Source organism: Halichoeres trimaculatus, unplaced genomic scaffold, assembly GCF_033239565.1.
Source record: "Halichoeres trimaculatus isolate MK-OKI-2021-1 unplaced genomic scaffold, fHalTri1.1 fHalTri1_scaffold_14, whole genome shotgun sequence".
Classification (NCBI taxonomy): Eukaryota; Metazoa; Chordata; class Actinopteri; order Labriformes; family Labridae; genus Halichoeres; species Halichoeres trimaculatus.
Genome location: NW_027437192.1, coordinates 29,966,805 through 29,994,529, shown reverse-complemented (window position 1 = coordinate 29,994,529; position 27,725 = coordinate 29,966,805). Strand labels below are relative to the sequence as shown.

General features: G+C 54.4%; 54 non-coding genes across 54 annotated transcripts; all 54 read right to left on the bottom strand.

Annotated features, from left to right (window-relative positions):
* Window positions 1-72: 72 nt before the first annotated feature.
* trnat-ugu (transfer RNA threonine (anticodon UGU)) lies at window positions 73-146 on the bottom strand. The gene has a single exon. It is a non-coding gene; the product is annotated as a tRNA-Thr (tRNA).
* Window positions 147-304: 158 nt separating this feature from the next.
* Window positions 305-378, bottom strand: trnat-agu (transfer RNA threonine (anticodon AGU)). Its single transcript has one exon. It is a non-coding gene; the product is annotated as a tRNA-Thr (tRNA).
* Window positions 379-754: 376 nt separating this feature from the next.
* Window positions 755-828, bottom strand: trnan-guu (transfer RNA asparagine (anticodon GUU)). The gene has a single exon. It is a non-coding gene; the product is annotated as a tRNA-Asn (tRNA).
* Window positions 829-1,223: 395 nt separating this feature from the next.
* Window positions 1,224-1,297, bottom strand: trnat-ugu (transfer RNA threonine (anticodon UGU)). Its single transcript has one exon. It is a non-coding gene; the product is annotated as a tRNA-Thr (tRNA).
* Window positions 1,298-1,455: 158 nt separating this feature from the next.
* trnat-agu (transfer RNA threonine (anticodon AGU)) lies at window positions 1,456-1,529 on the bottom strand. Its single transcript has one exon. It is a non-coding gene; the product is annotated as a tRNA-Thr (tRNA).
* Window positions 1,530-1,905: 376 nt separating this feature from the next.
* Window positions 1,906-1,979, bottom strand: trnan-guu (transfer RNA asparagine (anticodon GUU)). The gene has a single exon. It is a non-coding gene; the product is annotated as a tRNA-Asn (tRNA).
* Window positions 1,980-2,374: 395 nt separating this feature from the next.
* trnat-ugu (transfer RNA threonine (anticodon UGU)) lies at window positions 2,375-2,448 on the bottom strand. Its single transcript has one exon. It is a non-coding gene; the product is annotated as a tRNA-Thr (tRNA).
* A 158-nt stretch (window positions 2,449-2,606) lies between these two features.
* trnat-agu (transfer RNA threonine (anticodon AGU)) lies at window positions 2,607-2,680 on the bottom strand. Its single transcript has one exon. It is a non-coding gene; the product is annotated as a tRNA-Thr (tRNA).
* Window positions 2,681-3,056: 376 nt separating this feature from the next.
* Window positions 3,057-3,130, bottom strand: trnan-guu (transfer RNA asparagine (anticodon GUU)). Its single transcript has one exon. It is a non-coding gene; the product is annotated as a tRNA-Asn (tRNA).
* A 395-nt stretch (window positions 3,131-3,525) lies between these two features.
* trnat-ugu (transfer RNA threonine (anticodon UGU)) lies at window positions 3,526-3,599 on the bottom strand. Its single transcript has one exon. It is a non-coding gene; the product is annotated as a tRNA-Thr (tRNA).
* Window positions 3,600-3,757: 158 nt separating this feature from the next.
* trnat-agu (transfer RNA threonine (anticodon AGU)) lies at window positions 3,758-3,831 on the bottom strand. Its single transcript has one exon. It is a non-coding gene; the product is annotated as a tRNA-Thr (tRNA).
* Window positions 3,832-4,207: 376 nt separating this feature from the next.
* Window positions 4,208-4,281, bottom strand: trnan-guu (transfer RNA asparagine (anticodon GUU)). Its single transcript has one exon. It is a non-coding gene; the product is annotated as a tRNA-Asn (tRNA).
* A 395-nt stretch (window positions 4,282-4,676) lies between these two features.
* On the bottom strand, window positions 4,677-4,750 carry trnat-ugu (transfer RNA threonine (anticodon UGU)). The gene has a single exon. It is a non-coding gene; the product is annotated as a tRNA-Thr (tRNA).
* Window positions 4,751-4,908: 158 nt separating this feature from the next.
* trnat-agu (transfer RNA threonine (anticodon AGU)) lies at window positions 4,909-4,982 on the bottom strand. Its single transcript has one exon. It is a non-coding gene; the product is annotated as a tRNA-Thr (tRNA).
* A 376-nt stretch (window positions 4,983-5,358) lies between these two features.
* trnan-guu (transfer RNA asparagine (anticodon GUU)) lies at window positions 5,359-5,432 on the bottom strand. Its single transcript has one exon. It is a non-coding gene; the product is annotated as a tRNA-Asn (tRNA).
* Window positions 5,433-5,827: 395 nt separating this feature from the next.
* trnat-ugu (transfer RNA threonine (anticodon UGU)) lies at window positions 5,828-5,901 on the bottom strand. Its single transcript has one exon. It is a non-coding gene; the product is annotated as a tRNA-Thr (tRNA).
* Window positions 5,902-6,059: 158 nt separating this feature from the next.
* On the bottom strand, window positions 6,060-6,133 carry trnat-agu (transfer RNA threonine (anticodon AGU)). Its single transcript has one exon. It is a non-coding gene; the product is annotated as a tRNA-Thr (tRNA).
* A 376-nt stretch (window positions 6,134-6,509) lies between these two features.
* trnan-guu (transfer RNA asparagine (anticodon GUU)) lies at window positions 6,510-6,583 on the bottom strand. The gene has a single exon. It is a non-coding gene; the product is annotated as a tRNA-Asn (tRNA).
* A 395-nt stretch (window positions 6,584-6,978) lies between these two features.
* trnat-ugu (transfer RNA threonine (anticodon UGU)) lies at window positions 6,979-7,052 on the bottom strand. The gene has a single exon. It is a non-coding gene; the product is annotated as a tRNA-Thr (tRNA).
* A 158-nt stretch (window positions 7,053-7,210) lies between these two features.
* Window positions 7,211-7,284, bottom strand: trnat-agu (transfer RNA threonine (anticodon AGU)). Its single transcript has one exon. It is a non-coding gene; the product is annotated as a tRNA-Thr (tRNA).
* Window positions 7,285-7,660: 376 nt separating this feature from the next.
* Window positions 7,661-7,734, bottom strand: trnan-guu (transfer RNA asparagine (anticodon GUU)). The gene has a single exon. It is a non-coding gene; the product is annotated as a tRNA-Asn (tRNA).
* Window positions 7,735-8,129: 395 nt separating this feature from the next.
* trnat-ugu (transfer RNA threonine (anticodon UGU)) lies at window positions 8,130-8,203 on the bottom strand. Its single transcript has one exon. It is a non-coding gene; the product is annotated as a tRNA-Thr (tRNA).
* A 158-nt stretch (window positions 8,204-8,361) lies between these two features.
* trnat-agu (transfer RNA threonine (anticodon AGU)) lies at window positions 8,362-8,435 on the bottom strand. Its single transcript has one exon. It is a non-coding gene; the product is annotated as a tRNA-Thr (tRNA).
* Window positions 8,436-8,811: 376 nt separating this feature from the next.
* Window positions 8,812-8,885, bottom strand: trnan-guu (transfer RNA asparagine (anticodon GUU)). The gene has a single exon. It is a non-coding gene; the product is annotated as a tRNA-Asn (tRNA).
* Window positions 8,886-9,280: 395 nt separating this feature from the next.
* On the bottom strand, window positions 9,281-9,354 carry trnat-ugu (transfer RNA threonine (anticodon UGU)). The gene has a single exon. It is a non-coding gene; the product is annotated as a tRNA-Thr (tRNA).
* Window positions 9,355-9,512: 158 nt separating this feature from the next.
* On the bottom strand, window positions 9,513-9,586 carry trnat-agu (transfer RNA threonine (anticodon AGU)). The gene has a single exon. It is a non-coding gene; the product is annotated as a tRNA-Thr (tRNA).
* A 376-nt stretch (window positions 9,587-9,962) lies between these two features.
* trnan-guu (transfer RNA asparagine (anticodon GUU)) lies at window positions 9,963-10,036 on the bottom strand. Its single transcript has one exon. It is a non-coding gene; the product is annotated as a tRNA-Asn (tRNA).
* A 395-nt stretch (window positions 10,037-10,431) lies between these two features.
* Window positions 10,432-10,505, bottom strand: trnat-ugu (transfer RNA threonine (anticodon UGU)). Its single transcript has one exon. It is a non-coding gene; the product is annotated as a tRNA-Thr (tRNA).
* A 158-nt stretch (window positions 10,506-10,663) lies between these two features.
* Window positions 10,664-10,737, bottom strand: trnat-agu (transfer RNA threonine (anticodon AGU)). Its single transcript has one exon. It is a non-coding gene; the product is annotated as a tRNA-Thr (tRNA).
* A 376-nt stretch (window positions 10,738-11,113) lies between these two features.
* On the bottom strand, window positions 11,114-11,187 carry trnan-guu (transfer RNA asparagine (anticodon GUU)). Its single transcript has one exon. It is a non-coding gene; the product is annotated as a tRNA-Asn (tRNA).
* A 395-nt stretch (window positions 11,188-11,582) lies between these two features.
* trnat-ugu (transfer RNA threonine (anticodon UGU)) lies at window positions 11,583-11,656 on the bottom strand. The gene has a single exon. It is a non-coding gene; the product is annotated as a tRNA-Thr (tRNA).
* A 158-nt stretch (window positions 11,657-11,814) lies between these two features.
* trnat-agu (transfer RNA threonine (anticodon AGU)) lies at window positions 11,815-11,888 on the bottom strand. Its single transcript has one exon. It is a non-coding gene; the product is annotated as a tRNA-Thr (tRNA).
* A 376-nt stretch (window positions 11,889-12,264) lies between these two features.
* trnan-guu (transfer RNA asparagine (anticodon GUU)) lies at window positions 12,265-12,338 on the bottom strand. The gene has a single exon. It is a non-coding gene; the product is annotated as a tRNA-Asn (tRNA).
* A 395-nt stretch (window positions 12,339-12,733) lies between these two features.
* trnat-ugu (transfer RNA threonine (anticodon UGU)) lies at window positions 12,734-12,807 on the bottom strand. Its single transcript has one exon. It is a non-coding gene; the product is annotated as a tRNA-Thr (tRNA).
* A 158-nt stretch (window positions 12,808-12,965) lies between these two features.
* trnat-agu (transfer RNA threonine (anticodon AGU)) lies at window positions 12,966-13,039 on the bottom strand. The gene has a single exon. It is a non-coding gene; the product is annotated as a tRNA-Thr (tRNA).
* A 376-nt stretch (window positions 13,040-13,415) lies between these two features.
* On the bottom strand, window positions 13,416-13,489 carry trnan-guu (transfer RNA asparagine (anticodon GUU)). Its single transcript has one exon. It is a non-coding gene; the product is annotated as a tRNA-Asn (tRNA).
* Window positions 13,490-13,884: 395 nt separating this feature from the next.
* trnat-ugu (transfer RNA threonine (anticodon UGU)) lies at window positions 13,885-13,958 on the bottom strand. The gene has a single exon. It is a non-coding gene; the product is annotated as a tRNA-Thr (tRNA).
* Window positions 13,959-14,116: 158 nt separating this feature from the next.
* On the bottom strand, window positions 14,117-14,190 carry trnat-agu (transfer RNA threonine (anticodon AGU)). The gene has a single exon. It is a non-coding gene; the product is annotated as a tRNA-Thr (tRNA).
* A 376-nt stretch (window positions 14,191-14,566) lies between these two features.
* trnan-guu (transfer RNA asparagine (anticodon GUU)) lies at window positions 14,567-14,640 on the bottom strand. The gene has a single exon. It is a non-coding gene; the product is annotated as a tRNA-Asn (tRNA).
* A 394-nt stretch (window positions 14,641-15,034) lies between these two features.
* On the bottom strand, window positions 15,035-15,108 carry trnat-ugu (transfer RNA threonine (anticodon UGU)). The gene has a single exon. It is a non-coding gene; the product is annotated as a tRNA-Thr (tRNA).
* A 158-nt stretch (window positions 15,109-15,266) lies between these two features.
* trnat-agu (transfer RNA threonine (anticodon AGU)) lies at window positions 15,267-15,340 on the bottom strand. The gene has a single exon. It is a non-coding gene; the product is annotated as a tRNA-Thr (tRNA).
* A 6,918-nt stretch (window positions 15,341-22,258) lies between these two features.
* On the bottom strand, window positions 22,259-22,332 carry trnat-ugu (transfer RNA threonine (anticodon UGU)). Its single transcript has one exon. It is a non-coding gene; the product is annotated as a tRNA-Thr (tRNA).
* A 158-nt stretch (window positions 22,333-22,490) lies between these two features.
* On the bottom strand, window positions 22,491-22,564 carry trnat-agu (transfer RNA threonine (anticodon AGU)). Its single transcript has one exon. It is a non-coding gene; the product is annotated as a tRNA-Thr (tRNA).
* A 376-nt stretch (window positions 22,565-22,940) lies between these two features.
* trnan-guu (transfer RNA asparagine (anticodon GUU)) lies at window positions 22,941-23,014 on the bottom strand. Its single transcript has one exon. It is a non-coding gene; the product is annotated as a tRNA-Asn (tRNA).
* A 395-nt stretch (window positions 23,015-23,409) lies between these two features.
* Window positions 23,410-23,483, bottom strand: trnat-ugu (transfer RNA threonine (anticodon UGU)). Its single transcript has one exon. It is a non-coding gene; the product is annotated as a tRNA-Thr (tRNA).
* Window positions 23,484-23,641: 158 nt separating this feature from the next.
* trnat-agu (transfer RNA threonine (anticodon AGU)) lies at window positions 23,642-23,715 on the bottom strand. The gene has a single exon. It is a non-coding gene; the product is annotated as a tRNA-Thr (tRNA).
* Window positions 23,716-24,091: 376 nt separating this feature from the next.
* On the bottom strand, window positions 24,092-24,165 carry trnan-guu (transfer RNA asparagine (anticodon GUU)). Its single transcript has one exon. It is a non-coding gene; the product is annotated as a tRNA-Asn (tRNA).
* Window positions 24,166-24,559: 394 nt separating this feature from the next.
* Window positions 24,560-24,633, bottom strand: trnat-ugu (transfer RNA threonine (anticodon UGU)). The gene has a single exon. It is a non-coding gene; the product is annotated as a tRNA-Thr (tRNA).
* Window positions 24,634-24,791: 158 nt separating this feature from the next.
* trnat-agu (transfer RNA threonine (anticodon AGU)) lies at window positions 24,792-24,865 on the bottom strand. Its single transcript has one exon. It is a non-coding gene; the product is annotated as a tRNA-Thr (tRNA).
* Window positions 24,866-25,241: 376 nt separating this feature from the next.
* trnan-guu (transfer RNA asparagine (anticodon GUU)) lies at window positions 25,242-25,315 on the bottom strand. Its single transcript has one exon. It is a non-coding gene; the product is annotated as a tRNA-Asn (tRNA).
* A 394-nt stretch (window positions 25,316-25,709) lies between these two features.
* On the bottom strand, window positions 25,710-25,783 carry trnat-ugu (transfer RNA threonine (anticodon UGU)). The gene has a single exon. It is a non-coding gene; the product is annotated as a tRNA-Thr (tRNA).
* A 158-nt stretch (window positions 25,784-25,941) lies between these two features.
* Window positions 25,942-26,015, bottom strand: trnat-agu (transfer RNA threonine (anticodon AGU)). Its single transcript has one exon. It is a non-coding gene; the product is annotated as a tRNA-Thr (tRNA).
* Window positions 26,016-26,391: 376 nt separating this feature from the next.
* On the bottom strand, window positions 26,392-26,465 carry trnan-guu (transfer RNA asparagine (anticodon GUU)). Its single transcript has one exon. It is a non-coding gene; the product is annotated as a tRNA-Asn (tRNA).
* Window positions 26,466-26,853: 388 nt separating this feature from the next.
* Window positions 26,854-26,927, bottom strand: trnat-ugu (transfer RNA threonine (anticodon UGU)). The gene has a single exon. It is a non-coding gene; the product is annotated as a tRNA-Thr (tRNA).
* Window positions 26,928-27,725: the final 798 nt, after the last annotated feature.

Sequence of the window (27,725 nt, the reverse complement as noted above, 5' to 3'; positions counted from 1 at the left end):
GGGCTACCCAACAAACGGTCCAGTCCCCAGTTTTGACATAGTGAAGGCGTGGCTGGCAAAGAGCACGGATCAAGGCACCGCTGGGATTTGAACCCAGGATCTCCTGTTTACAAGACAGGCGCTTTGACAAACTAAGCCACAGCGCCTGCTCTTGCCAAGCATTTTGGGGCAAATACCCCACCTCTTTTGCCCTCGAGTATCACAAAAGACACACGCCGTCTCTGTCGAGCCCAGGAGGCGTGTCAAGTCGGGATGGCTTGGAGAGCGGGCCGGGCTCCTCTCCGTCTGTCAAGAAAGGACGAGGAGGCACCGCTGGGATTCGAACCCAGGATCTCCTGTTTACTAGACAGGCACTTTGACCAACTAAGCCACGGCGCCACAAGTTGCTGGTCTCCAGCAATGTCTGACACGCTTCACACTAGAGACTCCAATCAGATCAGCTTGTGTACATCTTTCTTTCCCTCCTCAGTGGAGTCAAAGACAAGGAAAGCAAAAGTCCTGAACAAGCCCAGGACTGCACAGGAGAGCGAGAGAGGGAAAGCACAGAGCTGGCAGGCCTTGGCCAACACAGGAGCCACACCACTTTGTCCCTGGCACTGTGCAGATAGAGGGGCCAAGACACAAAGTGGACATGACTGCGAGGTCCTGTTGGGCCAGGCGGGCCGCCGACTCTTAAGACACAAGACTCTTTCTTGAGAGGAAAAGGCTCTGGTGCCCAGCCTCCAGCACTGAGCACGCTGTGATAAATACAGCTTGTCCCTGGGTGGGCTCAAACCACCAACCTCTCGGTTAACAGCCGAGCGCGCTGGCCGATTGTGCCACAGAGACGTGCACGGCTGCTGGGCCCCTGGGTGGCCAAGCCAAGACACTGCGGGGCTCTTTTTTTCAAAACTCTGCCACGTGACGCATTACGAGCCACACCTTCTGAGGCCTTCGCTGGGTCCCCCCAAGGGAGTCCGACTTATCCACAGGCCCGGGTTGTCCCTCCGACCGACCCGTAAAAAGCAAAAGCCTTGCCGTGTGCGCTTTTTTCGCTGGCCCTGACCCTGCAGAGCCCCTGATAGACCTCGCTGAGGAAAACCTGGATCCCCAGAAGAGACGGGGCCTCTTCTAAAAGCCGCCCCCGACGACCTCTGCAAGCCTCCGATGGAGGGCTACCCAACAAACGGTCCAGTCCCCAGTTTTGACATGGTGAAGGCGTGGCTGGCAAAGAGCACGGATCAAGGCACCGCTGGGATTTGAACCCAGGATCTCCTGTTTACAAGACAGGCGCTTTGACCAACTAAGCCACAGCGCCTGCTCTTGCCAAGCATTTTGGGGCAAATGCCCCACCTCTGTTGCCCTCGAGTATCACAAAAGACACACGCCGTCTCTGTCGAGCCCAGGAGGCGTGTCAAGTCGGGATGGCTTGGAGAGCGGGCCGGGCTCCTCTCCGTCTGTCAAGAAAGGACGAGCAGGCACCGCTGGGATTCGAACCCAGGATCTCCTGTTTACTAGACAGGCACTTTGACCAACTAAGCCACGGCGCCACAAGTTGCTGGTCTCCAGCAATGTCTGACACGCTTGACACTAGAGACTCCAATCAGATCAGCTTGTGTACATCTTTCTTTCCCTCCTCAGTGGAGTCAAAGACAAGGAAAGCAAAAGTCCTGAACAAGCCCAGGACTGCACAGGAGAGCGAGAGAGGGAAAGCACAGAGCTGGCAGGCCTTGGCCAACACAGGAGCCACACCACTTTGTCCCTGGCACTGTGCAGATAGAGGGGCCAAGACACAAAGTGGACATGACTGCGAGGTCCTGTTGGGCCAGGCGGGCCGCCGACTCTCAAGACACAAGACTCTTTCTTGAGAGGAAAAGGCTCTGGTGCCCAGCCTCCAGCACTGATCACGCTGGGATAAATACCGCTCGTCCCTGGGTGGGCTCGAACCACCAACCTCTCGGTTAACAGCCGAGCGCGCTGGCCGATTGCGCCACAGAGACGTGCACGGCTGCTGGGCCCCTGGGTGGCCAAGCCAAGACACTGCGGGGCTCTTTTTTTCAAAACTCTGCCACGTGACGCATTACGAGCCACACCTTCTGAGGCCTTCGCTGGGTCCCCCCAAGGGAGTCCGACTTATCCACAGGCCCGGGTTGTCCCTCCGACCGACCCGTAAAAAGCAAAAGCCTTGCGGTGTGCGCTTTTTTCGCTGGCCCTGACCCTGCAGAGCCCCTGATAGACCTCGCTGAGGAAAACCTGGATCCCCAGAGGAGACGGGGCCTCTTCTAAAAGCCGCCCCCGACGACCTCTGCAAGCCTCCGATGGAGGGCTACCCAACAAACGGTCCAGTCCCCAGTTTTGACATAGTGAAGGCGTGGCTGGCAAAGAGCACGGATCAAGGCACCGCTGGGATTTGAACCCAGGATCTCCTGTTTACAAGACAGGCGCTTTGACCAACTAAGCCACAGCGCCTGCTCTTGCCAAGCATTTTGGGGCAAATGCCCCACCTCTGTTGCCCTCGAGTATCACAAAAGACACACGCCGTCTCTGTCGAGCCCAGGAGGCGTGTCAAGTCGGGATGGCTTGGAGAGCGGGCCGGGCTCCTCTCCGTCTGTCAAGAAAGGACGAGCAGGCACCGCTGGGATTCGAACCCAGGATCTCCTGTTTACTAGACAGGCACTTTGACCAACTAAGCCACGGCGCCACAAGTTGCTGGTCTCCAGCAATGTCTGACACGCTTGACACTAGAGACTCCAATCAGATCAGCTTGTGTACATCTTTCTTTCCCTCCTCAGTGGAGTCAAAGACAAGGAAAGCAAAAGTCCTGAACAAGCCCAGGACTGCACAGGAGAGCGAGAGAGGGAAAGCACAGAGCTGGCAGGCCTTGGCCAACACAGGAGCCACACCACTTTGTCCCTGGCACTGTGCAGATAGAGGGGCCAAGACACAAAGTGGACATGACTGCGAGGTCCTGTTGGGCCAGGCGGGCCGCCGACTCTCAAGACACAAGACTCTTTCTTGAGAGGAAAAGGCTCTGGTGCCCAGCCTCCAGCACTGAGCACGCTGGGATAAATACCGCTCGTCCCTGGGTGGGCTCGAACCACCAACCTCTCGGTTAACAGCCGAGCGCGCTGGCCGATTGCGCCACAGAGACGTGCACGGCTGCTGGGCCCCTGGGTGGCCAAGCCAAGACACTGCGGGGCTCTTTTTTTCAAAACTCTGCCACGTGACGCATTACGAGCCACACCTTCTGAGGCCTTCGCTGGGTCCCCCCAAGGGAGTCCGACTTATCCACAGGCCCGGGTTGTCCCTCCGACCGACCCGTAAAAAGCAAAAGCCTTGCGGTGTGCGCTTTTTTCGCTGGCCCTGACCCTGCAGAGCCCCTGATAGACCTCGCTGAGGAAAACCTGGATCCCCAGAAGAGACGGGGCCTCTTCTAAAAGCCGCCCCCGACGACCTCTGCAAGCCTCCGATGGAGGGCTACCCAACAAACGGTCCAGTCCCCAGTTTTGACATAGTGAAGGTGTGGCTGGCAAAGAGCACGGATCAAGGCACCGCTGGGATTTGAACCCAGGATCTCCTGTTTACAAGACAGGCGCTTTGACCAACTAAGCCACAGCGCCTGCTCTTGCCAAGCATTTTGGGGCAAATGCCCCACCTCTGTTGCCCTCGAGTATCACAAAAGACACACGCCGTCTCTGTCGAGCCCAGGAGGCGTGTCAAGTCGGGATGGCTTGGAGAGCGGGCCGGGCTCCTCTCCGTCTGTCAAGAAAGGACGAGGAGGCACCGCTGGGATTCGAACCCAGGATCTCCTGTTTACTAGACAGGCACTTTGACCAACTAAGCCACGGCGCCACAAGTTGCTGGTCTCCAGCAATGTCTGACACGCTTCACACTAGAGACTCCAATCAGATCAGCTTGTGTACATCTTTCTTTCCCTCCTCAGTGGAGTCAAAGACAAGGAAAGCAAAAGTCCTGAACAAGCCCAGGACTGCACAGGAGAGCGAGAGAGGGAAAGCACAGAGCTGGCAGGCCTTGGCCAACACAGGAGCCACACCACTTTGTCCTTGGCACTGTGCAGATAGAAGGGCCAAGACACAAAGTGGACATGACTGCGAGGTCCTGTTGGGCCAGGCGGGCCGCCGACTCTCAAGACACAAGACTCTTTCTTGAGAGGAAAAGGCTCTGGTGCCCAGCCTCCAGCACTGAGCACGCTGTGATAAATACAGCTTGTCCCTGGGTGGGCTCAAACCACCAACCTCTCGGTTAACAGCCGAGCGCGCTGGCCGATTGCGCCACAGAGACGTGCACGGCTGCTGGGCCCCTGGGTGGCCAAGCCAAGACACTGCGGGGCTCTTTTTTTCAAAACTCTGCCACGTGACGCATTACAAGCCACACCTTCTGAGGCCTTCGCTGGGTCCCCCCAAGGGAGTCCGACTTATCCACAGGCCCGGGTTGTCCCTCCGACCGACCCGTAAAAAGCAAAAGCCTTGCCGTGTGCGCTTTTTTCGCTGGCCCTGACCCTGCAGAGCCCCTGATAGACCTCGCTGAGGAAAACCTGGATCCCCAGAAGAGACGGGGCCTCTTCTAAAAGCCACCCCCGACGACCTCTGCAAGCCTCCGATGGAGGGCTACCCAACAAACGGTCCAGTCCCCAGTTTTGACATAGTGAAGGCGTGGCTGGCAAAGAGCACGGATCAAGGCACCGCTGGGATTTGAACCCAGGATCTCCTGTTTACAAGACAGGCGCTTTGACCAACTAAGCCACAGCGCCTGCTCTTGCCAAGCATGTTGGGGCAAATACCCCACCTCTGTTGCCCTCGAGTATCACAAAAGACACACGCCGTCTCTGTCGAGCCCAGGAGGCGTGTCAAGTCGGGATGGCTTGGAGAGCGGGCCGGGCTCCTCTCCGTCTGTCAAGAAAGGACGAGCAGGCACCGCTGGGATTCGAACCCAGGATCTCCTGTTTACTAGACAGGCACTTTGACCAACTAAGCCACGGCGCCACAAGTTGCTGGTCTCCAGCAATGTCTGACACGCTTCACACTAGAGACTCCAATCAGATCAGCTTGTGTACATCTTTCTTTCCCTCCTCAGTGGAGTCAAAGACAAGGAAAGCAAAAGTCCTGAACAAGCCCAGGACTGCACAGGAGAGCGAGAGAGGGAAAGCACAGAGCTGGCAGGCCTTGGCCAACACAGGAGCCACACCACTTTGTCCCTGGCACTGTGCAGATAGAGGGGCCAAGACACAAAGTGGACATGACTGCGAGGTCCTGTTGGGCCAGGCGGGCCGCCGACTCTCAAGACACAAGACTCTTTCTTGAGAGGAAAAGGCTCTGGTGCCCAGCCTCCAGCACTGAGCACGCTGGGATAAATACCGCTCGTCCCTGGGTGGGCTCGAACCACCAACCTCTCGGTTAACAGCCGAGCGCGCTGGCCGATTGCGCCACAGAGACGTGCACGGCTGCTGGGCCCCTGGGTGGCCAAGCCAAGACACTGCGGGGCTCTTTTTTTCAAAACTCTGCCACGTGACGCATTACGAGCCACACCTTCTGAGGCCTTCGCTGGGTCCCCCCAAGGGAGTCCGACTTATCCACAGGCCCGGGTTGTCCCTCCGACCGACCCGTAAAAAGCAAAAGCCTTGCGGTGTGCGCTTTTTTCGCTGGCCCTGACCCTGCAGAGCCCCTGATAGACCTCGCTGAGGAAAACCTGGATCCCCAGAAGAGACGGGGCCTCTTCTAAAAGCCGCCCCCGACGACCTCTGCAAGCCTCCGATGGAGGGCTACCCAACAAACGGTCCAGTCCCCAGTTTTGACATGGTGAAGGCGTGGCTGGCAAAGAGCACGGATCAAGGCACCGCTGGGATTTGAACCCAGGATCTCCTGTTTACAAGACAGGCGCTTTGACCAACTAAGCCACAGCGCCTGCTCTTGCCAAGCATTTTGGGGCAAATGCCCCACCTCTGTTGCCCTCGAGTATCACAAAAGACACACGCCGTCTCTGTCGAGCCCAGGAGGCGTGTCAAGTCGGGATGGCTTGGAGAGCGGGCCGGGCTCCTCTCCGTCTGTCAAGAAAGGACGAGCAGGCACCGCTGGGATTCGAACCCAGGATCTCCTGTTTACTAGACAGGCACTTTGACCAATTAAGCCACGGCGCCACAAGTTGCTGGTCTCCAGCAATGTCTGACACGCTTGACACTAGAGACTCCAATCAGATCAGCTTGTGTACATCTTTCTTTCCCTCCTCAGTGGAGTCAAAGACAAGGAAAGCAAAAGTCCTGAACAAGCCCAGGACTGCACAGGAGAGCGAGAGAGGGAAAGCACAGAGCTGGCAGGCCTTGGCCAACACAGGAGCCACACCACTTTGTCCCTGGCACTGTGCAGATAGAGGGGCCAAGACACAAAGTGGACATGACTGCGAGGTCCTGTTGGGCCAGGCGGGCCGCCGACTCTCAAGACACAAGACTCTTTCTTGAGAGGAAAAGGCTCTGGTGCCCAGCCTCCAGCACTGAGCACGCTGGGATAAATACCGCTCGTCCCTGGGTGGGCTCGAACCACCAACCTCTCGGTTAACAGCCGAGCGCGCTGGCCGATTGCGCCACAGAGACGTGCACGGCTGCTGGGCCCCTGGGTGGCCAAGCCAAGACACTGCGGGGCTCTTTTTTTCAAAACTCTGCCACGTGACGCATTACGAGCCACACCTTCTGAGGCCTTCGCTGGGTCCCCCCAAGGGAGTCCGACTTATCCACAGGCCCGGGTTGTCCCTCCGACCGACCCGTAAAAAGCAAAAGCCTTGCGGTGTGCGCTTTTTTCGCTGGCCCTGACCCTGCAGAGCCCCTGATAGACCTCGCTGAGGAAAACCTGGATCCCCAGAAGAGACGGGGCCTCTTCTAAAAGCCGCCCCCGACGACCTCTGCAAGCCTCCGATGGAGGGCTACCCAACAAACGGTCCAGTCCCCAGTTTTGACATAGTGAAGGCGTGGCTGGCAAAGAGCACGGATCAAGGCACCGCTGGGATTTGAACCCAGGATCTCCTGTTTACAAGACAGGCGCTTTGACCAACTAAGCCACAGCGCCTGCTCTTGCCAAGCATTTTGGGGCAAATGCCCCACCTCTGTTGCCCTCGAGTATCACAAAAGACACACGCCGTCTCTGTCGAGCCCAGGAGGCGTGTCAAGTCGGGATGGCTTGGAGAGCGGGCCGGGCTCCTCTCCGTCTGTCAAGAAAGGACGAGCAGGCACCGCTGGGATTCGAACCCAGGATCTCCTGTTTACTAGACAGGCACTTTGACCAACTAAGCCACGGCGCCACAAGTTGCTGGTCTCTAGCAATGTCTGACACGCTTGACACTAGAGACTCCAATCAGATCAGCTTGTGTACATCTTTCTTTCCCTCCTCAGTGGAGTCAAAGACAAGGAAAGCAAAAGTCCTGAACAAGCCCAGGACTGCACAGGAGAGCGAGAGAGGGAAAGCACAGAGCTGGCAGGCCTTGGCCAACACAGGAGCCACACCACTTTGTCCCTGGCACTGTGCAGATAGAGGGGCCAAGACACAAAGTGGAGATGACTGCGAGGTCCTGTTGGGCCAGGCGGGCCGCCGACTCTCAAGACACAAGACTCTTTCTTGAGAGGAAAAGGCTCTGGTGCCCAGCCTCCAGCACTGAGCACGCTGTGATAAATACAGCTTGTCCCTGGGTGGGCTCAAACCACCAACCTCTCGGTTAACAGCCGAGCGCGCTGGCCGATTGCGCCACAGAGACGTGCACGGCTGCTGGGCCCCTGGGTGGCCAAGCCAAGACACTGCGGGGCTCTTTTTTTCAAAACTCTGCCACGTGACGCATTACAAGCCACACCTTCTGAGGCCTTCGCTGGGTCCCCCCAAGGGAGTCCGACTTATCCACAGGCCCGGGTTGTCCCTCCGACCGACCCGTAAAAAGCAAAAGCCTTGCCGTGTGCGCTTTTTTCGCTGGCCCTGACCCTGCAGAGCCCCTGATAGACCTCGCTGAGGAAAACCTGGATCCCCAGAAGAGACGGGTCCTCTTCTAAAAGCCACCCCCGACGACCTCTGCAAGCCTCCGATGGAGGGCTACCCAACAAACGGTCCAGTCCCCAGTTTTGACATAGTGAAGGCGTGGCTGGCAAAGAGCACGGATCAAGGCACCGCTGGGATTTGAACCCAGGATCTCCTGTTTACAAGACAGGCGCTTTGACCAACTAAGCCACAGCGCCTGCTCTTGCCAAGCATTTTGGGGCAAATGCCCCACCTCTGTTGCCCTCGAGTATCACAAAAGACACACGCCGTCTCTGTCGAGCCCAGGAGGCGTGTCAAGTCGGGATGGCTTGGAGAGCGGGCCGGGCTCCTCTCCGTCTGTCAAGAAAGGACGAGCAGGCACCGCTGGGATTCGAACCCAGGATCTCCTGTTTACTAGACAGGCACTTTGACCAACTAAGCCACGGCGCCACAAGTTGCTGGTCTCCAGCAATGTCTGACACGCTTCACACTAGAGACTCCAATCAGATCAGCTTGTGTACATCTTTCTTTCCCTCCTCAGTGGAGTCAAAGACAAGGAAAGCAAAAGTCCTGAACAAGCCCAGGACTGCACAGGAGAGCGAGAGAGGGAAAGCACAGAGCTGGCAGGCCTTGGCCAACACAGGAGCCACACCACTTTGTCGCTGGCACTGTGCAGATAGAGGGGCCAAGACACAAAGTGGACATGACTGCGAGGTCCTGTTGGGCCAGGCGGGCCGCCGACTCTCAAGACACAAGACTCTTTCTTGAGAGGAAAAGGCTCTGGTGCCCAGCCTCCAGCACTGAGCACGCTGGGATAAATACAGCTCGTCCCTGGGTGGGCTCGAACCACCAACCTCTCGGTTAACAGCCGAGCGCGCTGGCCGATTGCGCCACAGAGACGTGCACGGCTGCTGGGCCCCTGGGTGGCCAAGCCAAGACACTGCGGGGCTCTTTTTTTCAAAACTCTGCCACGTGACGCATTACAAGCCACACCTTCTGAGGCCTTCGCTGGGTCCCCCCAAGGGAGTCCGACTTATCCACAGGCCCGGGTTGTCCCTCCGACCGACCCGTAAAAAGCAAAAGCCTTGCCGTGTGCGCTTTTTTCGCTGGCCCTGACCCTGCAGAGCCCCTGATAGACCTCGCTGAGGAAAACCTGGATCCCCAGAAGAGACGGGGCCTCTTCTAAAAGCCGCCCCCGACGACCTCTGCAAGCCTCCGATGGAGGGCTACCCAACAAACGGTCCAGTCCCCAGTTTTGACATGGTGAAGGCGTGGCTGGCAAAGAGCACGGATCAAGGCACCGCTGGGATTTGAACCCAGGATCTCCTGTTTACAAGACAGGCGCTTTGACCAACTAAGCCACAGCGCCTGCTCTTGCCAAGCATTTTGGGGCAAATGCCCCACCTCTGTTGCCCTCGAGTATCACAAAAGACACACGCCGTCTCTGTCGAGCCCAGGAGGCGTGTCAAGTCGGGATGGCTTGGAGAGCGGGCCAGGCTCCTCTCCGTCTGTCAAGAAAGGACGAGCAGGCACCGCTGGGATTCGAACCCAGGATCTCCTGTTTACTAGACAGGCACTTTGACCAACTAAGCCACGGCGCCACAAGTTGCTGGTCTCCAGCAATGTCTGACACGCTTGACACTAGAGACTCCAATCAGATCAGCTTGTGTACATCTTTCTTTCCCTCCTCAGTGGAGTCAAAGACAAGGAAAGCAAAAGTCCTGAACAAGCCCAGGACTGCACAGGAGAGCGAGAGAGGGAAAGCACAGAGCTGGCAGGCCTTGGCCAACACAGGAGCCACACCACTTTGTCCCTGGCACTGTGCAGATAGAGGGGCCAAGACACAAAGTGGACATGACTGCGAGGTCCTGTTGGGCCAGGCGGGCCGCCGACTCTCAAGACACAAGACTCTTTCTTGAGAGGAAAAGGCTCTGGTGCCCAGCCTCCAGCACTGAGCACGCTGGGATAAATACAGCTCGTCCCTGGGTGGGCTCGAACCACCAACCTCTCGGTTAACAGCCGAGCGCGCTGGCCGATTGCGCCACAGAGACGTGCATGTCTGCTGGGCCCCTGGGTGGCCAAGCCAAGACACTGCGGGGCTCTTTTTTTCAAAACTCTGCCACGTGACGCATTACGAGCCACACCTTCTGAGGCCTTCGCTGGGTCCCCCCAAGGGAGTCCGACTTATCCACAGGCCCGGGTTGTCCCTCCGACCGACCCGTAAAAAGCAAAAGCCTTGCCGTGTGCGCTTTTTTCGCTGGCCCTGACCCTGCAGAGCCCCTGATAGACCTCGCTGAGGAAAACCTGGATCCCCAGAAGAGACGGGGCCTCTTCTAAAAGCCGCCCCCGACGACCTCTGCAAGCCTCCGATGGAGGGCTACCCAACAAACGGTCCAGTCCCCAGTTTTGACATAGTGAAGGCGTGGCTGGCAAAGAGCACGGATCAAGGCACCGCTGGGATTTGAACCCAGGATCTCCTGTTTACAAGACAGGCGCTTTGACCAACTAAGCCACAGCGCCTGCTCTTGCCAAGCATTTTGGGGCAAATGCCCCACCTCTGTTGCCCTCGAGTATCACAAAAGACACACGCCGTCTCTGTCGAGCCCAGGAGGCGTGTCAAGTCGGGATGGCTTGGAGAGCGGGCCGGGCTCCTCTCCGTCTGTCAAGAAAGGACGAGCAGGCACCGCTGGGATTCGAACCCAGGATCTCCTGTTTACTAGACAGGCACTTTGACCAACTAAGCCACGGCGCCACAAGTTGCTGGTCTCCAGCAATGTCTGACACGCTTGACACTAGAGACTCCAATCAGATCAGCTTGTGTACATCTTTCTTTCCCTCCTCAGTGGAGTCAAAGACAAGGAAAGCAAAAGTCCTGAACAAGCCCAGGACTGCACAGGAGAGCGAGAGAGGGAAAGCACAGAGCTGGCAGGCCTTGGCCAACACAGGAGCCACACCACTTTGTCCCTGGCACTGTGCAGATAGAGGGGCCAAGACACAAAGTGGACATGACTGCGAGGTCCTGTTGGGCCAGGCGGGCCGCCCACTCTCAAGACACAAGACTCTTTCTTGAGAGGAAAAGGCTCTGGTGCCCAGCCTCCAGCACTGAGCACGCTGGGATAAATACAGCTCGTCCCTGGGTGGGCTCGAACCACCAACCTCTCGGTTAACAGCCGAGCGCGCTGGCCGATTGCGCCACAGAGACGTGCACGGCTGCTGGGCCCCTGGGTGGCCAAGCCAAGACACTGCGGGGCTCTTTTTTTCAAAACTCTGCCACGTGACGCATTACAAGCCACACCTTCTGAGGCCTTCGCTGGGTCCCCCCAAGGGAGTCCGACTTATCCACAGGCCCGGGTTGTCCCTCCGACCGACCCGTAAAAAGCAAAAGCCTTGCGGTGTGCGCTTTTTTCGCTGGCCCTGACCCTGCAGAGCCCCTGATAGACCTCGCTGAGGAAAACCTGGATCCCCAGAAGAGACGGGGCCTCTTCTAAAAGCCGCCCCCGACGACCTCTGCAAGCCTCCGATGGAGGGCTACCCAACAAACGGTCCAGTCCCCAGTTTTGACATAGTGAAGGCGTGGCTGGCAAAGAGCACGGATCAAGGCACCGCTGGGATTTGAACCCAGGATCTCCTGTTTACAAGACAGGCGCTTTGACCAACTAAGCCACAGCGCCTGCTCTTGCCAAGCATTTTGGGGCAAATGCCCCACCTCTGTTGCCCTCGAGTATCACAAAAGACACACGCCGTCTCTGTCGAGCCCAGGAGGCGTGTCAAGTCGGGATGGCTTGGAGAGCGGGCCGGGCTCCTCTCCGTCTGTCAAGAAAGGACGAGCAGGCACCGCTGGGATTCGAACCCAGGATCTCCTGGTCACTAGACAGGCACTTTGACCAACTAAGCCACGGCGCCACAAGTTGCTGGTCTCCAGCAATGTCTGACACGCTTGACACTAGAGACTCCAATCAGATCAGCTTGTGTACATCTTTCTTTCCCTCCTCAGTGGAGTCAAAGACAAGGAAAGCAAAAGTCCTGAGCAAGCCCAGGACTGCACAGGAGAGCGAGAGAGGGAAAGCACAGAGCTGGCAGGCCTTGGCCAACACAGGAGCCACACCACTTTGTCCCTGGCACTGTGCAGATAGAGGGGCCAAGACACAAAGTGGACATGACTGCGAGGTCCTGTTGGGCCAGGCGGGCCGCCGACTCTCAAGACACAAGACTCTTTCTTGAGAGGAAAAGGCTCTGGTGCCCAGCCTCCAGCACTGAGCACGCTGGGATAAATACAGCTCGTCCCTGGGTGGGCTCGAACCACCAACCTCTCGGTTAACAGCCGAGCGCGCTGGCCGATTGCGCCACAGAGACGTGCATGTCTGCTGGGCCCCTGGGTGGCCAAGCCAAGACACTGCGGGGCTCTTTTTTTCAAAACTCTGCCACGTGACGCATTACGAGCCACACCTTCTGAGGCCTTCGCTGGGTCCCCCCAAGGGAGTCCGACTTATCCACAGGCCCGGGTTGTCCCTCCGACCGACCCGTAAAAAGCAAAAGCCTTGCCGTGTGCGCTTTTTTCGCTGGCCCTGACCCTGCAGAGCCCCTGATAGACCTCGCTGAGGAAAACCTGGATCCCCAGAAGAGACGGGGCCTCTTCTAAAAGCCGCCCCCGACGACCTCTGCAAGCCTCCGATGGAGGGCTACCCAACAAACGGTCCAGTCCCCAGTTTTGACATAGTGAAGGCGTGGCTGGCAAAGAGCACGGATCAAGGCACCGCTGGGATTTGAACCCAGGATCTCCTGTTTACAAGACAGGCGCTTTGACCAACTAAGCCACAGCGCCTGCTCTTGCCAAGCATTTTGGGGCAAATGCCCCACCTCTGTTGCCCTCGAGTATCACAAAAGACACACGCCGTCTCTGTCGAGCCCAGGAGGCGTGTCAAGTCGGGATGGCTTGGAGAGCGGGCCGGGCTCCTCTCCGTCTGTCAAGAAAGGACGAGCAGGCACCGCTGGGATTCGAACCCAGGATCTCCTGTTTACTAGACAGGCACTTTGACCAACTAAGCCACGGCGCCACAAGTTGCTGGTCTCCAGCAATGTCTGACACGCTTGACACTAGAGACTCCAATCAGATCAGCTTGTGTACATCTTTCTTTCCCTCCTCAGTGGAGTCAAAGACAAGGAAAGCAAAAGTCCTGAACAAGCCCAGGACTGCACAGGAGAGCGAGAGAGGGAAAGCACAGAGCTGGCAGGCCTTGGCCAACACAGGAGCCACACCACTTTGTCCCTGGCACTGTGCAGATAGAGGGGCCAAGACACAAAGTGGACATGACTGCGAGGTCCTGTTGGGCCAGGCGGGCCGCCCACTCTCAAGACACAAGACTCTTTCTTGAGAGGAAAAGGCTCTGGTGCCCAGCCTCCAGCACTGAGCACGCTGGGATAAATACAGCTCGTCCCTGGGTGGGCTCGAACCACCAACCTCTCGGTTAACAGCCGAGCGCGCTGGCCGATTGCGCCACAGAGACGTGCACGGCTGCTGGGCCCCTGGGTGGCCAAGCCAAGACACTGCGGGGCTCTTTTTTTCAAAACTCTGCCACGTGACGCATTACAAGCCACACCTTCTGAGGCCTTCGCTGGGTCCCCCCAAGGGAGTCCGACTTATCCACAGGCCCGGGTTGTCCCTCCGACCGACCCGTAAAAAGCAAAAGCCTTGCGGTGTGCGCTTTTTTCGCTGGCCCTGACCCTGCAGAGCCCCTGATAGACCTCGCTGAGGAAAACCTGGATCCCCAGAAGAGACGGGGCCTCTTCTAAAAGCCGCCCCCGACGACCTCTGCAAGCCTCCGATGGAGGGCTACCCAACAAACGGTCCAGTCCCCAGTTTTGACATAGTGAAGGCGTGGCTGGCAAAGAGCACGGATCAAGGCACCGCTGGGATTTGAACCCAGGATCTCCTGTTTACAAGACAGGCGCTTTGACCAACTAAGCCACAGCGCCTGCTCTTGCCAAGCATTTTGGGGCAAATGCCCCACCTCTGTTGCCCTCGAGTATCACAAAAGACACACGCCGTCTCTGTCGAGCCCAGGAGGCGTGTCAAGTCGGGATGGCTTGGAGAGCGGGCCGGGCTCCTCTCCGTCTGTCAAGAAAGGACGAGCAGGCACCGCTGGGATTCGAACCCAGGATCTCCTGGTCACTAGACAGGCACTTTGACCAACTAAGCCACGGCGCCACAAGTTGCTGGTCTCCAGCAATGTCTGACACGCTTGACACTAGAGACTCCAATCAGATCAGCTTGTGTACATCTTTCTTTCCCTCCTCAGTGGAGTCAAAGACAAGGAAAGCAAAAGTCCTGAGCAAGCCCAGGACTGCACAGGAGAGCGAGAGAGGGAAAGCACAGAGCTGGCAGGCCTTGGCCAACACAGGAGCCACACCACTTTGTCCCTGGCACTGTGCAGATAGAGGGGCCAAGACACAAAGTGGACATGACTGCGAGGTCCTGTTGGGCCAGGCGGGCCGCCCACTCTCAAGACACAAGACTCTTTCTTGAGAGGAAAAGGCTCTGGTGCCCAGCCTCCAGCACTGAGCACGCTGGGATAAATACAGCTCGTCCCTGGGTGGGCTCGAACCACCAACCTCTCGGTTAACAGCCGAGCGCGCTGGCCGATTGCGCCACAGAGACGTGCACGGCTGCTGGGCCCCTGGGTGGCCAAGCCAAGACACTGCGGGGCTCTTTTTTTCAAAACTCTGCCACGTGACGCATTACGAGCCACACCTTCTGAGGCCTTCGCTGGGTCCCCCCAAGGGAGTCCGACTTATCCACAGGCCCGGGTTGTCCCTCCGACCGACCCGTAAAAAGCAAAAGCCTTGCGGTGTGCGCTTTGTCGCTGGCCCTGACCCTGCAGAGCCCCTGATAGACCTCGCTGAGGAAAACCTGGATCCCCAGAAGAGACGGGGCCTCTTCTAAAAGCCACCCCCGACAACCTCTGCAAGCCTCCGATGGAGGGCTACCCAACAAACGGTCCAGTCCCCAGTTTTGACATAGTGAAGGTGTGGCTGGCAAAGAGCACGGATCAAGGCACCGCTGGGATTTGAACCCAGGATCTCCTGTTTACAAGACAGGCGCTTTGACCAACTAAGCCACAGCGCCTGCTCTTGCCAAGCATTTTGGGGCAAATGCCCCACCTCTGTTGCCCTCGAGTATCACAAAAGACACACGCCGTCTCTGTCGAGCCCAGGAGGCGTGTCAAGTCGGGATGGCTTGGAGAGCGGGCCGGGCTCCTCTCCGTCTGTCAAGAAAGGACGAGCAGGCACCGCTGGGATTCGAACCCAGGATCTCCTGTTTACTAGACAGGCACTTTGACCAACTAAGCCACGGCGCCACAAGTTGCTGGTCTCCAGCAATGTCTGACACGCTTGACACTAGAGACTCCAATCAGATCAGCTTGTGTACATCTTTCTTTCCCTCCTCAGTGGAGTCAAAGACAAGGAAAGCAAAAGTCCTGAACAAGCCCAGGACTGCACAGGAGAGCGAGAGAGGGAAAGCACAGAGCTGGCAGGCCTTGGCCAACACAGGAGCCACACCACTTTGTCCCTGGCACTGTGCAGATAGAGGGGCCAAGACACAAAGTGGACATGACTGCGAGGTCCTGTTGGGCCAGGCGGGCCGCCGACTCTCAAGACACAAGACTCTTTCTTGAGAGGAAAAGGCTCTGGTGCCCAGCCTCCAGCACTGAGCACATTGGGATAAATACAGCTCGTCCCTGGGTGGGCTCGAACCACCAACCTCTCGGTTAACAGCCGAGCGCTGTGAAAGTTGTATATCTTTAATCATGCTTGGCCTTTTTCATTTCTCCAGCTTTGTGCCAAGGACAGTACGAGATGACCTTTTTAATTCTGTAACTCGCTATCACTTGCACTCCCATCCTGTTTTTAAACTGTTGAGTTTCGGTATGCAAAACCCATCTTTCCATATTTGTACTTTCTGTTCCCGGCAGTAAGGGGGGGGAAGAGATATGATTCACACACACACACACACATTCACACACACACATACACTTGTAATCAAAATGTGTCTCTTTATAAGCGCTGTCTGTCTCTGTATTCTTCAGTGCAGCGTCATGCTCCAAAGTGCAGTGTTGTGCTTCACACTCTGTGTTTGTTGTATGGCCTGTACTCCTTGCAAGTAAAACCATTGGAAAACTTATTTTCTTGACTCGAGTTCTCTTTTTGAATGGATGTCGATTTGAACCTGACATTTACTCTGGTGCCGTGACCCGGATCCCAATAGATTCATTTTCTGACGTGGGGGGAAGACCAGCCGAAGCCCGTCGACGGCCAGCCTGCATAGGACAGTGCTGAAAGAAAGTCCTGGGAGGTGACATTCTTCGCCAGGCCGGCAAATAGGTGTTTTCTCCACACGCCAGGACTGGATTGACGGGATCCGAGGAGGACGAACCGAGTCAACAAAATAACCACTATATGATGTGAGTATGATACTCATGTGGATACGGTGATGCTTGTAGAAGATCACCAAGAACCTAGTCCTTGAAGAGTCTAGAGTTAAAGTGCATACGGTGATCCTTGTAGAGTTCACCAAGAACCTAGTCCTTGAAGAGTCTAGTGTTAAAATAGTCCTTGAAAGAGACTGTTTGAAATTGTGATACCTGCAGAAGAAACTTTTGAGAAAAGTTTGCTGTATGAATGTGTGTATGAGAGTTGAGAAATGAATGCTACGTTTCTTGAATGAAGCAGCAGTACTGGTGGAAACCTAACTGTGTTAACGCAAACCAGTAGTCTGTTGAAGTAGTTCATGAAACCTCTGGATTAAGGGAAACAACGTTGTCATAATGGGAAATTGTTATAGTTGTGGTAAGTCCTCCAAGGGCCCGGAGGCACAAGGAGATGAAAAATATATGCATTATGCTATTAGAAAAGAGATGTCCGGACGAAATAAATAAATAAATAAATAATGAATAAATAAATAATAAATAAATGAATGAATAAATAAATAAATAAAAATAACAATAATAAGTAAATAATGAATAGTAAACAAATAAGGAATAAGACAAATGGGAAGATGGAAAAAGAAATATGATGTTTCAGGAAGGTTGAAAATAGAAGAGACAGGGAAAATTGTCAGAATGTTAGAAGTGAGTGTAGCCATGAAGACAGGGAAGTCGAGAACAAAAAAGGAGGTAGAGTTGGCTGCAGCCAGGGTGTGGCATGATGAGGCAGAGAAAAGACGAAGGGCAATACAGGAACAGAAGCAGAGTAAAAGAGGACAAGGAGTTACGTTAGCAAAAAGATAGTGAAGAACAAACGGGGCGTAAAAGAAGGAGATGAGCCAAGGTACAGATATGTATTTAGGCCATGGCAACCCAGTAAAGTTAAGAAAGTTTGTGTAGCGTTGCCTGACGTTAGAAAGGATCTAGAAAGATGGATAGAAAGCTTTTTAGACCTGATGGATATATACAGGTTAAATGGACAGGAAAGCAGGAAAAGCATTCCAGACCCCCTGGGGTAGCCTGGGGAAGGATTAAATAGGAAATCATATAAAAAAAAAAAATAATAATAATAATAATAAAATTTTCGCAGACAGCCCCACCATTTTCACACAAGCTATAATTGCATGTTTGTCCACATTCCAAACTCCCTGTGGGAGTCAGATCCTCACTTACGTTGATGATTTATTAGTTGCATCTGAAACAGAAGACAAATGCAGGACTGACTCTCTCGCTCTGCTGTTACATCTCAGCAAAACAGGAAACAAAGTTAAAAAGCAGAAGCTACAATGGGTGAAAAAACAGGTAGATTATTTGGGTCATTCTGTGTCCGCAGAAGGGAGAAGAGTTCAGTCGTCCCGCAAACAGGCTATTGTTGACATTCCCAAGCCACAGACAAAGAAACAAATGATGGCTTTTCTGGGATAATGCAATTATTGCAGAGGTTTGATTCCCCACTATGCAGAGAAAACTGACCTTCTTTTGCAACTCATACATGGCCAGCCTTTGGCTATGTCAGACAAAGTGATACGGACGCGAGAGGCTAGTGATCAGTTTGATAAGCTAAAACAAGAACTTGCATCCAGTACTGTGCTGTCATTACCAGACTATTCCAAACCCTTTACCCAGACAGTGGACTGCAAAAATGGTTTTATGACGTCAGCATTACTTCAGCAGCACGGGATGAAAAACAAACCTCTAGGGTTCTTTTCAAAAAGATTGTACCCTGTTGCAGCCTCTTTACCACCATGTGTACAAGCAGTGTGTGCAGCAGCTATGGCAGTACAAATGACAGCAGATATTGTGTTATTTCATTCTCTAACTCTGCTAGTTCCACATGCAGTGGATGTCTTGCTTTTACAAACTAAGATGAACTTTCTGTCGCCTGCTAGACAACTGTCATACACTGCACTTCTCTTATCACAACCTCACATTACCATTAAACGCTGTACTGTTCTCAACCCTGCTACACTGTTACCTACAGAAGAGGACGGAGCTCCACACAGTTGTGTAGATGACACTGAGCAGCTCCAACTGCCAAGACCAGACCTCCTAGATACGCCCTTACCTAACTCTCTGTCTTGGTATGTTGATGGCTCGTGCTCTAAAAATGAACAAGGAAAAACACTGTCAGGCTATGCTGTAGTGGACCAAGATGGTCATATCATCGAGGCTAAACAAATAAGCCCAAAGCACTCAGCCCAAGCAGCAGAACTTATTGCTCTGACCCGAGCATGCATCCTGGCCGAAGGAAAAGAGGTTAATCTTTTCACAGACAGCCAGTATGTCTTCTCCACAATAATTTTCTTTGCTAAACAGAGATGCTGATACAGCAGCTAAAGCAGCTGCACAAGGCACATATGGAACATCTGACATTTATGTTATCACTGAAACTAAACCAATTGACCATACAATTCTCCAAAACATGCAGAACAGTGCTCCTAAAACAGAAAAAGAAGCATGCACGGTTCAAGGTGACCTATACGTGATTAATGGAAAATCCATTTTACCAAAATTACTGTACAAAGCAGCAGCTATTTTGAGCCATGGGCCTTGCCATGTCTCAACAGGAGGGATGGTATCAGTAATAAACCAACATTTTTATACATTAGGATTTAATTCCTTTTCAAAAAATTTTTTGCAAAGCATGCGAAACGTGTGTCAGACATAACCCACAAGGAAATATCAGACCCAAACGAGGGAAATTTCCCAGACCAGAATATCCTTTTCAAACGTTGCACATGGATTTCATAGAACTGAACAAAAGTGGTACTTATAAGTATTGTCTAGTACTTGTAGACGCATTCTCAAAATGGGTTGAGATTGTCCCAGCAAAAACAGCAGATGCAGTGACAGTGGCAAAAGCCATATGTAAGACCATAGTACCCAACTATGGCATGCCAGAGACCATTTACAGCGATAATGGCTCTCATTTTGTAAATAACATTGTAAATAACATTGTAAATAACATTGTAAATAAGTTGACTGAAAACTTGCAAATAAATCTGAAACATCATTGTGCCTACCACCCACAAAGTGCAGGGTTGGTAGAGAGAACGAATGGAACAGTAAAAGGCAGACTAAAGAAGTGTATGGAAGAAACAGGACGACCCTGGCCAGAATGCCTTGACCTGGTTAAACTGTATATGAGGATTATGCCAGGAGAAAGTGGCCTTAGCCTTTTTGAGATCCTGTATGGAAGACCTTATAGATTACCTGTATTCTCTGAAGATTTAGACAAATCAGAGGAAGAAGAAACGCTAGCAGACTACATGAGAAAGATGCTTGAAAGCAAAGCAGTGTCCAAAGCAAATTTACTGCCATCTGATTCTGTCTCTTCACAGGAACCAATGAAGGTGTCTCCGGGCGACTGGGTGTTCATTAAAGTCATAAAAAGGAAAACTTGGTCCAGTCCACGGTGGGAAGGCCCGTTCCAGGTCCTGCTGACCACGCCCACGGCTGTAAAGATCGCAGAGACCCAGTTGGATACACCTCAGCCACTGTAAACTACAGAGAGTGCTGGAGCCTCCAGACAGGTAGTGGGGAAGTCAGCCTACAAAGGGGTTTCACCTTTTAGTGGTGATTCGTCTCAACGGCTGTGAAGAAACCAACAGATCCCTACCTGATTAGCGGAGGCCCTCTGGTGGCTCTGTAGTGGAACAGCAATGCCTCTGTTGACCGAGGACAGACCGCGGAGGCGCGGCTTCCGTTGGTGCGCAGAAGGCTGCTGTGCTGTGGCTGTGTGTCTGATTTTGATTTTAGGAGGAGCTACGTGTTGGTTGCTACAAGACTCCAAGGTCGAGAGAAAAGGTCGCGGTGACCCCATACCCCACACATACGCTGCTAACACCTGGTGGAAGTATGCCAACTACACCGCTCAGATGAGAAATCTTACAAATTGTTATGTGTGCACTCATTTGCCCCAATCAGCACACACACCTGGTATTTGGCCCTATGTCCTCAATTTGGGTAAAGCTTTGTGCCTGATAGGACTGTCGACGCATCCTGGGTTTGGGAAGAAAGCATCCAATGCTGACTTCAGCACACCACTGAACTCCACCAACCGCAGTCCCATAACAGGCAGCAACTGCTCTGGACTGAAGGACCTAATGGCCTGGCCGCCGGGTAATTAATCCTTACCCCTGCCTGGTGTAGTGTTTACACCTTCATCATGACCTCCACTCATCAACACCTTTCCTCAAATAACAGAAGACACCATCGCTCAGTTCCAGACATTTCAGAGATCCCAAAAGAAGAACGTATCTGGTCCCACCTGGAGAAGTTCGGTCTCCAATTAGTTCCCTGGGTAGGAGTGGGAGCAGCGTTGAATGAGATCGAGGTGAACAGGTTCGCCATCATGAGATTGATCAACTACACCATGGCCATCACACGTGGAATGTCAAAAGAAATCGCCTGGCTTTGGACCTTGTCACAGCTGCCAACGGTGGCGTTTGTGCCATCATAGGTGACACCTGTTGCACTTACATTCCAGATGAGACTGGCGATGGAGGAATTATTCACCAAGCACTCCAGAACTTGACCGCCTTACAAACGTATGTCAAAGGACACACTCACGGAGCTACTAGCCCATGGGACCCCCTTTTCCTGGATTACGAGTGGTAACTGGTGGCAGGTTCTGCTCAAATGTTTAACACCTGTACTTGTTGTCTTGGTTTTGTTCCGTCTGTTCACATCATGTATTTTCCCTTTTTGCATTCCATGATGATTAAAGTGGTTGGTGCAACTTTCGTGCAGAACCAGCTCCTTCTCCAGACTCATGCTTATCAACCATTACCCAAAGAAGAAAGAAATTGTGACCCCCTGTTTATTAATTGACAAAGCTTAATGATGTATGTGTTGAAAGTGTTGTGACAAGAAACACATAACTGATGAAATGCTGTCAAAATGAAAAACAGGAGGGAAATGTGAAAGTTGTATATCTTTAATCATGCTTGGCCTTTTTCATTTCTCCAGCTTTGTGCCAAGGACAGTACGAGATGACCTTTTTAATTCTGTAACTCGCTATCACTTGCACTCCCATCCTGTTTTTAAACTGTTGAGTTTCGGTATGCAAAACCCATCTTTCCATATTTGTACTTTCTGTTCCCGGCAGTAAGGGGGGGGAAGAGATATGATTCACACACACACACACACATTCACACACACACATACACTTGTAATCAAAATGTGTCTCTTTATAAGCGCTGTCTGTCTCTGTATTCTTCAGTGCAGCGTCATGCTCCAAAGTGCAGTGTTGTGCTTCACACTCTGTGTTTGTTGTATGGCCTGTACTCCTTGCAAGTAAAACCATTGGAAAACTTATTTTCTTGACTCGAGTTCTCTTTTTGAATGGATGTCGATTTGAACCTGACAGCGCGCTGGCCGATTGCGCCACAGAGACGTGCACGGCTGCTGGGCCCCTGGGTGGCCAAGCCAAGACACTGCGGGGCTCTTTTTTTCAAAACTCTGCCACGTGACGCATTACGAGCCACACCTTCTGAGGCCTTCGCTGGGTCCCCCCAAGGGAGTCCGACTTATCCACAGGCCCGGGTTGTCCCTCCGACCGACCCGTAAAAAGCAAAAGCCTTGCCGTGTGCGCTTTTTTCGCTGGCCCTGACCCTGCAGAGCCCCTGATAGACCTCGCTGAGGAAAACCTGGATCCCCAGAAGAGACGGGGCCTCTTCTAAAAGCCGCCCCCGACGACCTCTGCAAGCCTCCGATGGAGGGCTACCCAACAAACGGTCCAGTCCCCAGTTTTGACATAGTGAAGGCGTGGCTGGCAAAGAGCACGGATCAAGGCACCGCTGGGATTTGAACCCAGGATCTCCTGTTTACAAGACAGGCGCTTTGACCAACTAAGCCACAGCGCCTGCTCTTGCCAAGCATTTTGGGGCAAATGCCCCACCTCTGTTGCCCTCGAGTATCACAAAAGACACACGCCGTCTCTGTCGAGCCCAGGAGGCGTGTCAAGTCGGGATGGCTTGGAGAGCGGGCCGGGCTCCTCTCCGTCTGTCAAGAAAGGACGAGCAGGCACCGCTGGGATTCGAACCCAGGATCTCCTGTTTACTAGACAGGCACTTTGACCAACTAAGCCACGGCGCCACAAGTTGCTGGTCTCCAGCAATGTCTGACACGCTTGACACTAGAGACTCCAATCAGATCAGCTTGTGTACATCTTTCTTTCCCTCCTCAGTGGAGTCAAAGACAAGGAAAGCAAAAGTCCTGAACAAGCCCAGGACTGCACAGGAGAGCGAGAGAGGGAAAGCACAGAGCTGGCAGGCCTTGGCCAACACAGGAGCCACACCACTCTGTCCCTGGCACTGTGCAGATAGAGGGGCCAAGACACAAAGTGGACATGACTGCGAGGTCCTGTTGGGCCAGGCGGGCCGCCGACTCTCAAGACACAAGACTCTTTCTTGAGAGGAAAAGGCTCTGGTGCCCAGCCTCCAGCACTGAGCACGCTGGGATAAATACCGCTCGTCCCTGGGTGGGCTCGAACCACCAACCTCTCGGTTAACAGCCGAGCGCGCTGGCCGATTGCGCCACAGAGACGTGCACGGCTGCTGGGCCCCTGGGTGGCCAAGCCAAGACACTGCGGGGCTCTTTTTTTCAAAACTCTGCCACGTGACGCATTACGAGCCACACCTTCTGAGGCCTTCGCTGGGTCCCCCCAAGGGAGTCCGACTTATCCACAGGCCCGGGTTGTCCCTCCGACCGACCCGTAAAAAGCGAAAGCCTTGCCGTGTGCGCTTTTTTCGCTGGCCCTGACCCTGCAGAGCCCCTGATAGACCTCGCTGAGGAAAACCTGGATCCCCAGAAGAGACGGGGCCTCTTCTAAAAGCCGCCCCCGACGACCTCTGCAAGCCTCCGATGGAGGGCTACCCAACAAATGGTCCAGTCCCCAGTTTTGACATAGTGAAGGCGTGGCTGGCAAAGAGCACGGATCAAGGCACCGCTGGGATTTGAACCCAGGATCTCCTGTTTACAAGACAGGCGCTTTGACCAACTAAGCCACAGCGCCTGCTCTTGCCAAGCATTTTGGGGCAAATGCCCCACCTCTGTTGCCCTCGAGTATCACAAAAGACACACGCCGTCTCTGTCGAGCCCAGGAGGCGTGTCAAGTCGGGATGGCTTGGAGAGCGGGCCGGGCTCCTCTCCGTCTGTCAAGAAAGGACGAGCAGGCACCGCTGGGATTCGAACCCAGGATCTCCTGTTTACTAGACAGGCACTTTGACCAACTAAGCCACGGTGCCACAAGTTGCTGGTCTCCAGCAATGTCTGACACGCTTGACACTAGAGACTCCAATCAGATCAGCTTGTGTACATCTTTCTTTCCCTCCTCAGTGGAGTCAAAGACAAGGAAAGCAAAAGTCCTGAACAAGCCCAGGACTGCACAGGAGAGCGAGAGAGGGAAAGCACAGAGCTGGCAGGCCTTGGCCAACACAGGAGCCACACCACTTTGTCCCTGGCACTGTGCAGATAGAGGGGCCAAGACACAAAGTGGACATGACTGCGAGGTCCTGTTGGGCCAGGCGGGCCGCCGACTCTCAAGACACAAGACTCTTTCTTGAGAGGAAAAGGCTCTGGTGCCCAGCCTCCAGCACTGAGCACGCTGGGATAAATACCGCTCGTCCCTGGGTGGGCTCGAACCACCAACCTCTCGGTTAACAGCCGAGCGCGCTGGCCGATTGCGCCACAGAGACGTGCACGGCTGCTGGGCCCCTGGGTGGCCAAGCCAAGACACTGCGGGGCTCTTTTTTTCAAAACTCTGCCACGTGACGCATTACGAGCCACACCTTCTGAGGCCTTCGCTGGGTCCCCCCAAGGGAGTCCGACTTATCCACAGGCCCGGGTTGTCCCTCCGACCGACCCGTAAAAAGCAAAAGCCTTGCGGTGTGCGCTTTGTCGCTGGCCCTGACCCTGCAGAGCCCCTGATAGACCTCGCTGAGGAAAACCTGGATCCCCAGAAGAGACGGGGCCTCTTCTAAAAGCCACCCCCGACAACCTCTGCAAGCCTCCGATGGAGGGCTACCCAACAAACGGTCCAGTCCCCAGTTTTGACATAGTGAAGGCGTGGCTGGCAAAGAGCACGGATCAAGGCACCGCTGGGATTTGAACCCAGGATCTCCTGTTTACAAGACAGGCGCTTTGACCAACTAAGCCACAGCGCCTGCTCTTGCCAAGCATTTTGGGGCAAATGCCCCACCTCTGTTGCCCTCGAGTATCACAAAAGACACACGCCGTCTCTGTCGAGCCCAGGAGGCGTGTCAAGTCGGGATGGCTTGGAGAGCGGGCCGGGCTCCTCTCCGTCTGTCAAGAAAGGACGAGCAGGCACCGCTGGGATTCGAACCCAGGATCTCCTGTTTACTAGACAGGCACTTTGACCAACTAAGCCACGGCGCCACAAGTTGCTGGTCTCCAGCAATGTCTGACACGCTTGACACTAGAGACTCCAATCAGATCAGCTTGTGTACATCTTTCTTTCCCTCCTCAGTGGAGTCAAAGACAAGGAAAGCAAAAGTCCTGAACAAGCCCAGGACTGCACAGGAGAGCGAGAGAGGGAAAGCACAGAGCTGGCAGGCCTTGGCCAACACAGGAGCCACACCACTTTGTCCCTGGCACTGTGCAGATAGAGGGGCCAAGACACAAAGTGGACATGACTGCGAGGTCCTGTTGGGCCAGGCGGGCCGCCGACTCTCAAGACACAAGACTCTTTCTTGAGAGGAAAAGGCTCTGGTGCCCAGCCTCCAGCACTGAGCACGCTGGGATAAATACCGCTCGTCCCTGGGTGGGCTCGAACCACCAACCTCTCGGTTAACAGCCGAGCGCGCTGGCCGATTGCGCCACAGAGACGTGCACGGCTGCTGGGCCCCTGGGTGGCCAAGCCAAGACACTGCGGGGCTCTTTTTTTCAAAACTCTGCCACGTGACGCATTACGAGCCACACCTTCTGAGGCCTTCGCTGGGTCCCCCCAAGGGAGTCCGACTTATCCACAGGCCCGGGTTGTCCCTCCGACCGACCCGTAAAAAGCAAAAGCCTTGCGGTGTGCGCTTTGTCGCTGGCCCTGACCCTGCAGAGCCCCTGATAGACCTCGCTGAGGAAAACCTGGATCCCCAGAAGAGACGGGGCCTCTTCTAAAAGCCACCCCCGACAACCTCTGCAAGCCTCCGATGGAGGGCTACCCAACAAACGGTCCAGTCCCCAGTTTTGACATAGTGAAGGCGTGGCTGGCAAAGAGCACGGATCAAGGCACCGCTGGGATTTGAACCCAGGATCTCCTGTTTACAAGACAGGCGCTTTGACCAACTAAGCCACAGCGCCTGCTCTTGCCAAGCATTTTGGGGCAAATGCCCCACCTCTGTTGCCCTCGAGTATCACAAAAGACACACGCCGTCTCTGTCGAGCCCAGGAGGCGTGTCAAGTCGGGATGGCTTGGAGAGCGGGCCGGGCTCCTCTCCGTCTGTCAAGAAAGGACGAGCAGGCACCGCTGGGATTCGAACCCAGGATCTCCTGTTTACTAGACAGGCACTTTGACCAACTAAGCCACGGCGCCACAAGTTGCTGGTCTCCAGCAATGTCTGACACGCTTGACACTAGAGACTCCAATCAGATCAGCTTGTGTACATCTTTCTTTCCCTCCTCAGTGGAGTCAAAGACAAGGAAAGCAAAAGTCCTGAACAAGCCCAGGACTGCACAGGAGAGCGAGAGAGGGAAAGCACAGAGCTGGCAGGCCTTGGCCAACACAGGAGCCACACCACTTTGTCCCTGGCACTGTGCAGATAGAGGGGCCAAGACACAAAGTGGACATGACTGCGAGGTCCTGTTGGGCCAGGCGGGCCGCCGACTCTCAAGACACAAGACTCTTTCTTGAGAGGAAAAGGCTCTGGTGCCCAGCCTCCAGCACTGAGCACGCTGGGATAAATACCGCTCGTCCCTGGGTGGGCTCGAACCACCAACCTCTCGGTTAACAGCCGAGCGCGCTGGCCGATTGCGCCACAGAGACGTGCACGGCTGCTGGGCCCCTGGGTGGCCAAGCCAAGACACTGCGGGGCTCTTTTTTTCAAAACTCTGCCACGTGACGCATTACGAGCCACACCTTCTGAGGCCTTCGCTGGGTCCCCCCAAGGGAGTCCGACTTATCCACAGGCCCGGGGTTGTCCCTCCGACCGACCAGTAAAAAGCAAAAGCCTTGCGGTGTGCGCTTTGTCGCTGGCTCTGACCCTGCAGAGCCCCTGATAGACCTTGCTGAGGAAAACCTGGTTCCCCAGGAGAGACGGGGCCTCTTCTTAAAGCCGCCCCCGACGACCTCTGCAAGCCTCCGATGGAGGGCTACCCAACAAACGGTCCAGTCCCCAGTTTTGACATAGTGAAGGTGTGGCTGGCAAAGAGCAAGGCATCGCTGGGATTTGAACCCAGGATCTCCTGTTTACAAGACAGGCGCTTTGACCAACTAAGCCACAGCGCCTGCTCTTGCCAAGCATTTTGGGGCAAATGCCCCACCTCTGTTGCCCTCGAGTATCACAAAAGACACACGCCGTCTCTGTCGAGCCCAGGAGGTGTGTCAAGTCGGGATGGCTTGGAGAGCGGGCCGGGCTCCTCTCCGACTGCCAAGAAAGGACGAGCAGGCACCGCTATAGGCAGATAATTATACTCTTTTTTTTTTCCAATCTTTACCTTAAGACATATTTAATGAGGTCTCTGATCTTGCACATGGCATGATTAAATTGCAGAATGCATTTAATCACACGAGATTATAATTACATCCAAAGATGCTTCTCCTCCATTCACTTTGGTGAATGTAGCCTTGGCCAGGGGGACTTGATGTTGTCAGGTGGTAACCAAGATCATGGGGTGTTTCGACCCTGAACCACAACACCCTCCCATTGGCGGGCCGGCAGTTGTGGCCAAATCACGGCCCATCTCCTCCTCCTGGCTTTCAGCTAAGCTCCTCTCTCCTGCTCCATAACCAGCAAGAGGCTCTCTCTGCTGCCTCCCCCATCCTGCGAACTGCTGTCTTCCTCTCTCGCCCTGTTATTCCAATGGCTGTGAGCATCCTCCATGCTGACTGGTCAGGGAATCCTCTACAGCCGACCTCGACTGGGAACAGCCATGCCTGCCATCCTTTCCCCCTGCAGTCATGCAGGAGATCCTGGTATTTGGTCCTCTTTCTCTCGAACGCCTGCTCACAACCCTCTTCCCATGGGACTGTAAGTTCTATGAGGATGATCTTCTTTGCCTCTCCTGACCACAAAACCACATCTGG